The 10,385-nt window shown below is 36.5% G+C and overlaps 1 pseudogene; it reads left to right on the top strand.

The window, feature by feature from the left end:
• Positions 1-1,181: 1,181 nt before the first annotated feature.
• Positions 1,182-10,385, top strand: part of LOC121990977 — a 73,027-nt pseudogene continuing 63,823 nt past the window's right edge.

Genomic DNA, 10,385 nt, shown 5'->3' with positions numbered 1-10,385 from the left:
TAACAATACTTAGCTCGTTAGCTTTTAAATATGTTCGTTAGTAAGTTCATGAATCAACTTTTAAATAAAAAATAATAGTTTTGCTATCGAATTTATAGATTTTACACTCTACTTATTAAAAATATAGGCAAATATATTAAATTTATTTATTAGAATAAAATTATAAATTTTAATAAAAATATTATAATTTTTTCTAAATAAATAATTTAGTTTTTAATAAATATTTAAATTTATAATTTATATTTATTAAGATCGTTTAAACTTGATAAAAGTTTGAATAAGTTCATAAGTCATGAATATATTCGTCAAATAAAGATTGAGCTCGGCTCAATTATAAACGAGTTAAATTCAAACATTCAAGAGTTCGATTCGGCTTGACTCGATAACACCTCTACAAATTCAGTTGGAGAGATTCTTAATTTTATTTAATTATTTAACATAGAATTATTTTTCTACTACAAATATAAAAAAGCAAGGATATGAGAACGTCTAGCAAAGACCTGTCCACTTCATTATTTGTATTTGTTATATTCTTAAGTTATTTTTCCCAACCTTTTGCTGTGTTGGAGATCTAAACTATTTCTTGATTATGTGCCTGCCAACTCACATTCTAGTTTATATTTATTTATTTATTTTGTTTAAATCCTCTTGTATAGATTTAACCTTTCAAATCTTTTTTCACTGTCATGGGCATGGATCTAGGTTATTAGTTTGTTAATTCTTGTACTTGGAAACTAGTTTTGTTTCTGGGGTCGTGAAAAATTTGTTGAAAGGAAGAAAAAAAAAATTGAGTTTACTTATGGTAAAATGTAAATTAAGTTTATTTGAAGGTAAAATGTAATTTTTCTTTTTACTGAAAAAGTGAAAAATTTCTCTTGCATTTGTTTTTTTAATGCTTCCTGTTGTTCTAACAAATAGATCTCTATGTTTTTAGAGGCTCTTTGAAGCTTGAAAGAAATCATCCACAAAAATGCATCAACCCAGCTTGACCCGTGCTCTCAGTGTTAGGGAGCGCATTGGTGACCTCCCTTTCTTCCCATCCCAATGATCTGGTGGCACTTTTCTCAAAGTATATATATAACCATCTCAGATCTATTCTTTTGCTCCATGAAAATATCGAGAGAAGTCTTTCTTTCTTCTGGATGGTTGATATCTGCATGTTTACTTGCATTGCCAAAACGATGTTAATACTCAAAGAGCAACCCACCATCTATTCAGCTTATGATTTACTGTTTCATGGTTTATCAACATGAAAATAGAATGATCTACCCACTGCACATGCCTTCTTTAAAAATACTTATAGATCATCGCCTATCACACTTTACCTTACAACCGTTGTATTGTCTAAGACATAATGGTCATATTGCAATTCTATTACCCTTATCTTGAGAAACCATGAGTTAATGAGTTGGACACATCTTTGGGATTTTGGATTTTTGATTCTCATTCAAATCTTTAGCCTTGTTCTTGTTGTTTCAATTGTTAATGGTCTATTTTTGATAACTTGCATCTGATTACTTTCATCTCTCAGGTTTATTCGCCAGGGCAAGGGTATGCTCCAACCCCACGAGTTGTTGGCTGAGTATGGAGCTACCTTTTCTGAAGCCGATAAGGAAAAACTGAAGGATGGAACCTTTGAGGATGTTATCAAGGCAGCACAGGTATACATTGGATAATACTGTTTCTAGCATCGTCATGTTTTAATCTTTTCATTTTCTCATTGGATCATCTTGTCCTCTGATACGGTGCATAAAGGTAGGACCTGATAAAGGGGACGTGACAGTCAGGAGTCAAGAGGACGTGGCAGTCAAGAGTCAAGAAGACGTGACAGTTAGGAGTCAAGGGGATGTGGTAGTGAGTCAAGGGGGTCGTGACCCAGCTAACGCTGGGTTTGAAGTCCCAGGCCAGAAATTAAGATAGATTACTTGGGCAAGAGGCCCAGGTCAAGAGTTGAGGATGAATGCTCGGTCCGGATGTCCAGGTCAGGGGCTCAAAAAGGTTGTTCGAGTAAGAGATCCAAGACAAGGGCTCAAAAAGGTTGTTCGAGTAAGAGATCCAGGTCAGGGGCTCAAAAAGGTTGTTCTAGTAAGAGATCCAGGTTGGGAGTGCGAATGAGTGTGCTGGTCAAGGTGCTCTGGTCAAAAAGCCGGGAAAATAACATCAAGAATAAGGAAGAAGGGGAAGGAACCAGTCCGGTCAGTATTTATAGAACGAGGCTTCCAGGACAGGCTATGCAGGTCAGGATTTACAGAACAAGACTTACCAGCCAGGCTATGCGGGTCAGTATTTATAGAACGAGGCTTCCAGGACAAGCTATGTAGGTCAGGATTTATAGAACAGGGCTTACCAGCCAGGCTATGCGGGTCAGTATTTATAGAACGAAGCTTCCAGGACAGGCTATGCAGGTCAGGATTTATAGAACAGGATTTACCAGCCAGGCTATACGGGTCAGTATTTATAGAACGAATCTTCTATGACGAGCTATGCATGTCAGGATTCACAGACCAGAGCTTACAAGTCATGATATGCTAGTCTGGATAGATCGGTCAGCCAGAGCTTCTCCCTTCAAGTTGGTAGGTCACTACACGATAATTAAGCCAGAGAATCGCAACCACCTGTAAGGGAATAACTGCCAGGTGTCAGGGTATATTTCAATCGTCGGTGACTCATTACCAGAAGAACTTTCCTGTAACCTATGATAGGATGCCATGTGGTACTTACCCGCAGACAGGGTCTGACACTCGACATTCTTTGACATTTGCCAGAAAACATAAATACGCACTACCATATAAAAAGGGGGTCCTCTCCCTTACGCAGGTACACTCTCTCACCTTTTCGCATCTGTCTTTTACTTTCTGCAATTGTACCAATCTTCTGAGGAAAAAATACTTGACTTGAGCGTCGAAGGGCTTGCTCCGGGAACTTTTTACCTGGTTCTTGGTCCCTAACGTGGAGGGTGCTTGTCTAAGTGTGCGCAAGGAACTCCCGTCTCTGGACCCCTGTCATCACTCCTTGTCATCAGCCCGTGGACTTGCCCGTACAATACTGTACTCGTGGAAAGTCTCCGTCTCCTTTCGTCAACGCCAGTGACAGCACAACCGACCTCCATATGACTCAGATTCCGGACAGGATCAATTTGGTATCATCTGTGGGAACATATCTTACCTGTTCTGGAACGTGAAGATGGACGAAACTGGCAAAATCAATGTGACCATGTCCATTGGAGAATTCGAGCTATTCAGGGAGGCCAAAAGGTGTACATGTAGGACCGTTAGATTCGATAGAGGGGGGGGGGGGGTGAATATCGATTCGAAAACTTAGAGTATAAACGCAGCGGAAAAGTAAAATAGACACAAATGTTTTTTACTTCGTTCGGAGCCTGTGACGACTCCTACTCGAAGGCCCGTGGTCCTTGACCACTTTCGTTGGGCAATCACTAACAAGTCGAAATATGATTACAGAATGAATACAGGAAATGCTAGTGAAAATAAAGCAATACCGACAAGGACATTAAATAAAAACCGAAGGAGCACTTTGTCGGAGCGTTGTTGGCGTCGCACTGAACGTCGAGCAGCAAGACCAGCAGTAGAAGAGTTCTCAGATGAATTGATAATGAAGCTCCTGCCTGGGGCTTCTTTTATATGCTGTTCCGGGCGCCTGGAATGCGACGTAGCTGCACAAACCGTGATGCTCCACGTGGCGATGACTCGGCTGGATATAATTTGCCTTCCGGGTGCCCGGATCCCTTCCGGGCGCCCGGATCCCCTCCGGGCGCCCGGACCACCTTGTTCCAGAAAACTCCCTTTTCCTACAAAACAAAGTTAGTCCGAGGCAATATATACCCTGCAACATAGATTATTAGCACATTTATAATAGTATGAATTAGCATAAGTTAGTATGACTTAGATTCCGTCTTTCCGAGACCGGAATCTAGTCACGATCTCGACTTAGACATCCGAAATGGATCTAAGCCGGATCGACGCCTAATGTTCCCTTCCCGGGAACGTGTCCTCGCAGTCACTCCCCTCCAGTGACTTACCTCACTTACCTGCCAGACGTCCGGTCAGCCCGTCGACCCGTCTGGACTTCTCGCCAAGCGTCCGGTTAGCCCGTCGACCCGCTTGGACTTCTCGCCAGCTATCCGGTCAGCCCGTCGACCTAGCTGGACTTCTCGCCAAGCGTCCGGTCAGCCCGTCGACCCGCTTGGACTTCTCGCCAGCTATCCGGTCAGCCCGTCGACCTAGCTGGACTTCTCCTGCACACTCGATCAAGGTGTCAGACAACAACAAAACTAACTTAACCTATTTGTCATTCATCAAAACCTGGGTTAAATTGTTAGTGCTAACCGCACCAACAATCTCCCCCTTTTTGATGGAATGACAACCTGGTTAAGTTAGTGAAAACATATGCAAGAAACAACATGCATTTATGTGGTTTTAAAGTTAGTTTGTATTTTCAAATTGGTTTAGCTAACTTAACCACCTAACTCTCCCCCTTTGGCATTCATCAAAAATAAGCAAAGGTAAACAACCAATTTTAACACCAAATTTGGTTCAAAAATTTTAACACCAAGTTAAAAAAATAGTCAAGGTGACTTGGGGGAGACAAGTTGAATTTTGAAAAGTATAAATTTAAAGTTAATCAAGTTTAACTTTTCAAGCGTGTAAAAATTTTCAAATCAGGTTTTTCAAATTTACTTTTCATGTTTAAGTAACATTTTACTTTTCAAAAAGGTAAATTTTCAACTTCGATTTTTCAAAACAAAGTAAAAATTAAACAAGTAAGAATAATTTTTCAAGAAGTAAAATTTTTGCCAAAATAAATTTTTAAGGCTAATTTGATAAAAGCTAAGTTTGGAAAGTTGAATTTTCAAGCATATGTTACAAAACTGAATAAGTTTAAATTTGCAATATTCAACTTTTAAAATCAGGTTTAAAAATTAGGTGGGATTAAACTTAGTTAAATTTAACCTTTTGAAAACTGGTGTTTTAAAAATAAGTTAGTTTAAAAAATATTTTTTAAACATACAAAGTTAATTTCTCCCCCTGAACTTGATACTTGAATTTAACCAGCTGTCTAACCAATTAGGTACTAACTAACTATCAGAAGATAGTAGCTTTCACTTGGTTAGTCAGATTAAGTTGATTATAAGCAGTCAATGTTTGACTTGACTGATGAACTTTAATCTGATTAATATCTGAGTTGTATTTAACGTCCAGACTTATGCTGATGCACTGAAATAAGCATCTTAAGTCCAGACAGTTGGCCTATGCATCTCACCCCTTTTTATGTTTGTCAAACACAAGCAAGGTAAGCCTAAGGTGTTGGTGAGATGCTCAAAAACTAGTCCTATGGATACATGCTTTCTAGGGATTCAAAACTAGTCTAAGGCCAAAGCTGTTTTTGAAAATCTAAAAATGGAAAGTTTTGAAAACATACAGTTTTAACTTATAAGTTGAAAAAAACATTATTTTAAAAATAGTTTTTTTTTAAAAAAAAAATCCTAGTCTATTAAGATAGGACATAATTGATGTAAGTCTGAAATATCACTAGATAGATTCAAAATATTTTACAGGTAGTGTAGCTACGGAAGTGAGTCATAACTAGATCTACTGAGATGATGAAGGGGGTGGTCCAGATCCCAAGGATCGGAGAAGCGCCATCAGCTCAGTGTGTCGGGTATTCCCGGCAGCCCGTAACTCGGTAATCTCCCGCCGAATGTCCTGATGAAAATCAAAGTTCTCCTGCTGGAGACTCGCCATAGCTCTCTCTAGTCCAGTCATACGGTCGGCTAGAGTGCGGGGAGCGTGACGTGGTGCTCGAGCTCGGGGCGGTGGTGGAACCGGTGCGGCTTCCTCTGGAAATAGTGCGAGCATGAACTCGTCCATCTGTGCGTCTGGATCGGGCTGGTGCTGTGCCCCCCTCCGCCAAGACATAGTCACGTCATCTCTATCTATCTGGATACCGGCTAGGGAGAAGTTCCGAGCTGCTATAACATCGAACTCGATCATATGGGCAATGTCTCCTCTAGTGACATCAATGTGCAACGAGGACATATAGGCTGTCAGAATGTGACCAAATGGCATATGGACTCGTCTATCAGTCACGAATCCAGCTGAGTAGATAATGGTGGAGAAGATATGTAGGCTGATGTCAATGTCTAACCTATGAATCATGGCATAGAGTAAGAACGAATGGAATGGACGCATCACAGCGATGTCCCGAGTAGTCAGTGGTAAAATGCAAAGGACTACAACCCTATAAAGAGCGTAGTCCTGGACCCGAAGTTCTACTGACCTAAACTGTGTCACAGTGGGATCTCTCTCTCCCCCAAAAAAATACGAATAAATCGTATCGAGAGTAATATGTGTGTAGGGATCTCCGAATGGTAGATCCCTCGGAGGATAGCACAAAAAAGAACAAGTAGATGGACGTAACTCTAAAAACTCTCGGATAGTCGTAGGGGAAAATGTGGTATCAGTGCCTGCTGCCCTAGTGGTATAGGTGAGATCGTCTACTTTCACTAGGTTATTGCAAAATTCGGCACACAGACTTATGTTTATTGGACTGGTACATTCGACAAGGTTCCTTAAGTTATAGTGGCCTATAACCTCTAAAGCGGAGGGACATGACCTTAGAAAGAACGATCTATCTATGCAGGTAGTCCTAATGGCCTTATAAATGGTTGACTCAAACTTAATCCTAAGTTCGTCTGTGGGAAACCTAGGGTCTGTACTAGCATTGGAGGGTCCGGCACCAGTATTTGTTCGTTTCCTACTGTATATAAATAAAAGAATATTCTAAGAAAAAATTGAGAAGATAAATTTTAATAAAATTTATAGAGAGGGGAATAATTTTTACCGAGGAGCCATCGACAAATATAGATTTGACGACCTCGGTTGAATCGCAACAGCGTCTTCACCGCAAGAAAATTTTGATTTAGAGTACTTTCGCACTGAGGTTCGGAGTGAACCTTGGCAAAAGTGAGAATTGGTGGGGCAAAGGTTGGGGGCGCCTGCTGCCCCTTATTTATAGGGGACTCCGGGCGCCCGGATCCCTTCCGGGCGCCCGGGGTTGCTTTAGGGCGGGGCGCCCCGGATGGGAATACCAGGGGCGCCCGCCCCTGGTTTTTTTTTTTTTAAATTAAAATTTTGAAGTTAATTTCTTAAGTTTAAAATTAAAATTTTGAAAATAATTTTTAAGTTTAAAATTAAAATTTTGAAATTAAGTTTAAAAATAAAATTTTGAAATTAATTTTAAGTTTAAAATTTTGAAAATAATTTTTAAGTTTAAAATTAAAATTTTGAAATTAATTTTTTAAATTTAAGATTTAAAATTTTGAAATTAATTTTTAAGTTTAAAAATAAAATTTTGAAATTAATTTTAAGTTTAAAAATACAATTTTGAAATTAATTTTTTAAATTTAAGATTAAAATTTTGAAATTAATTTTTAAGTTTAAAATAAAATTTTGAAATTAATTTTTTAAATTTAAATTTAAAATTTTGAAATTAATTTTAAGTTTAAAATAAAATTTTGAAATTAATTTTAAGTTTAAAATTTTGAAAATAATTTTAAGTTTAAAATTAAAATTTTGAAATTAATTTTAAGTTTAAAATAAAATTTTGAAATTAATTTTAAGTTTAAAATTTTGAAAATAATTTTAAGTTTAAAATTAAAATTTTGAAATTAATTTTAAGTTTAAAATAAAATTTTGAAATTAATTTTAAGTTTAAAATTTTGAAAATAATTTTAAGTTTAAAATTAAAATTTTGAAATTAATTAAAATTTTGAAATTAATTTTTAAGTTTAAAAATAAAACTTTGAAATTAATTTTAAGTTTAAAATTTTGAAAATAATTTTTAAGTTTAAAATTAAAATTTTGAAATTAATTTTTAAGTTTAAAATTAAAATTTTGAAATTAATTTTTTAGTTTAAAATTAAAATTTTAAAATTAATTTTTAAGTTTAAAAATAAAATTTTGAAATTAATTTTAAGTTTAAAATTTTGAAAATAATTTTTAAGTTTAAAATTAAAATTTTGAAATTAATTTTTAAGTTTAAAAATAAAATTTTGAAATTAATTTTAAGTTTAAAATTTTGAAAATAATTTTTAAGTTTAAAATTAAAATTTTGAAATTAATTTTTAAGTTTAAAAATAAAATTTTGAAATTAATTTTAAGTTTAAAATTTTGAAAATAATTTTTAAGTTTAAAATTAAAATTTTGAAATTAATTTTTTAAATTTAAGATTTAAAAATTTGAAATTAATTTTTAAGTTTAAAAATAAAATTTTGAAGCCTTATTCATCTCACCCGATCTATATTTTCAATCAGGGAATCCTATGATTTCGTGAGATGAAATTGGATTTTTAATTATGGAGTTTTGGTTTAACGTGTGTTAGATTCAGATTTAGTTTTGGTTTCCACAAATAGGCATTCTTCGGATAAACTTCTAAGTTTGGTGAGTCACATGGACATCATTAGAAGTAACCAACCTTTCGAGGTTTTCCGAATAGTCCTATCCACGGAACTTAGTACTAACTCTTGGTCTAACTGGTTAGGATTCATTTAAGGGTAGCTTCGGTCAGTTCCACTTGGCCAAATGCACCAGATCGAAGCCATATCTTTCTAGACATGCGATGCCCAAGCTTCCCTAACGTACTATCATCCAAAAATTTCACCAGTACCATGATTCAAGTTAAACTTGGTCTCTTTTTAACTAATCCTAATTACCCTGCCGGGTTGGTAAATTTTGGGTTACCCTGTCGGGTAAGTTAGTTTTGGAGGTGCCAGCTATTCTGGAGCCTCCCCCTGAATTATTGACCTTTAATAAATTTTGATTTTAGGCTTGTGTCGATTCTTTTTATAGTTATGGTTAACTTGGTGATAATTTTGTTGATTTTTAAACTGTTTAGATTTTGAATTTGATTTAGGTTTGTATTTTGGATTTTGGTTTGGTTTATTCGATTTTATATAATGTATTTTTTCTTTAGGTATATAATATTGATTAAGTCCTACTTGCGTGGTCAGACACGCTTTCGGAACCCAAGCTAGATTGATTGATTTGTATTGAGTTATTAATGATTTGAAGGTTTTATTTGAATTCGACTTATATCCTAGTCCGGTTTTATTATAACATGCTTTTTGATTATTTAGGATTAAGTCTAAATTTTTTGATCTTGTTGTAAATTTTTCTAGCATTTCTTTTAAATTTTTAACATCATTTTTTAATGATAGATTCTCCTCCTCAAGTGTTAGATCTTGAGTTGGATTCGAATTTTTGATTTGTTCCTTGAGGTTTTGATTTTCCTCAAGAAGTGATTTGTTTTCATTTTCTACTTTAGTTAATTTACTATTTAAACAAGAGATGATTCTAAAAAACTTTTTGTTTAAATTAAAATATACCTCATTCGAGCCTTCGGAAACGAGTACGGACTCGTGGCTTGTTTCGGGTTCAGACCCGTCTTCATCTTCCAACTCATTTTCTGTTTCAGCGTCGCGGGCCATCAGTGCGAGGTGGCTCTGATGTTTCTGCTCTTCTTCCTCCGATTCGTCCGAGGAGTCGTCCCACGTTGCTTTGAGTGCCTTCTTTTTTGTTGGCTTTGGTTTGTCGAACTTCAGTTTTGGGCATTCGTTCTTGTAATGTCCCTTTTTGTTGCAGCCGTAGCAAATCACGTTCTTTTGTTCTGAGGGAGAGCTGATCTTTTGAAGGTCCTTTTTGCTGAAGCTCCTCTTTCTCCTGGTGAACATTTTTCTTACCAAGTTCACCAGGTGTTCTTCGTCTTCGGAGTCTTGGTCAGATTCCTCTTCAAATTCAGGCTTGCTTTTCTTTTCTTTGGAGGAACCTGCAAATAGAGCTATACCTTTCTCGGCTCCAGCATTAGTTTGTTCGTGTAATTCTAATTCACAGAAAAGCTCGTCTAATTTTAATTCAGAAAGATTCTTAGAAATTTTGTAGGCATCCACTATTGATGCCCACAAACTATTACGTGGAAAGGCGTTTAATGCGTACCTTATTAAGTCTCTGTTCTCCATCTGGTGGCCTATCGCATGAAGCCCGTTGAGGATGTCCTTGATCCTCGCGTGGAGTTGATTCGCTGTTTCTCCTTCCTACCTTATTAAGTCGCGTGGCGATGACTCGGCTGGATATAATTTGCCTTCCGGGTGCCCGGATCCCTTCCGGGCGCCCGGATCCCCTCCGGGCGCCCGGACCACCTTGTTCCAGAAAACTCCCTTTTCCTGCAAAACAAAGTTAGTCCGAGGCAATATATACCCTGCAACATAGATTATTAGCACATTTATAATAGTATGAATTAGCATAAGTTAGTATGACTTAGATTCCGTCTTTCCGAGACCGGAATCTAGTCACGATCTCGACTTAGACATC

This window comes from Zingiber officinale, chromosome 6B (assembly GCF_018446385.1).
Source record: "Zingiber officinale cultivar Zhangliang chromosome 6B, Zo_v1.1, whole genome shotgun sequence".
Classification (NCBI taxonomy): domain Eukaryota; kingdom Viridiplantae; phylum Streptophyta; class Magnoliopsida; order Zingiberales; family Zingiberaceae; genus Zingiber; species Zingiber officinale.
This window is presented reverse-complemented; position numbering and strand designations above follow the sequence as displayed.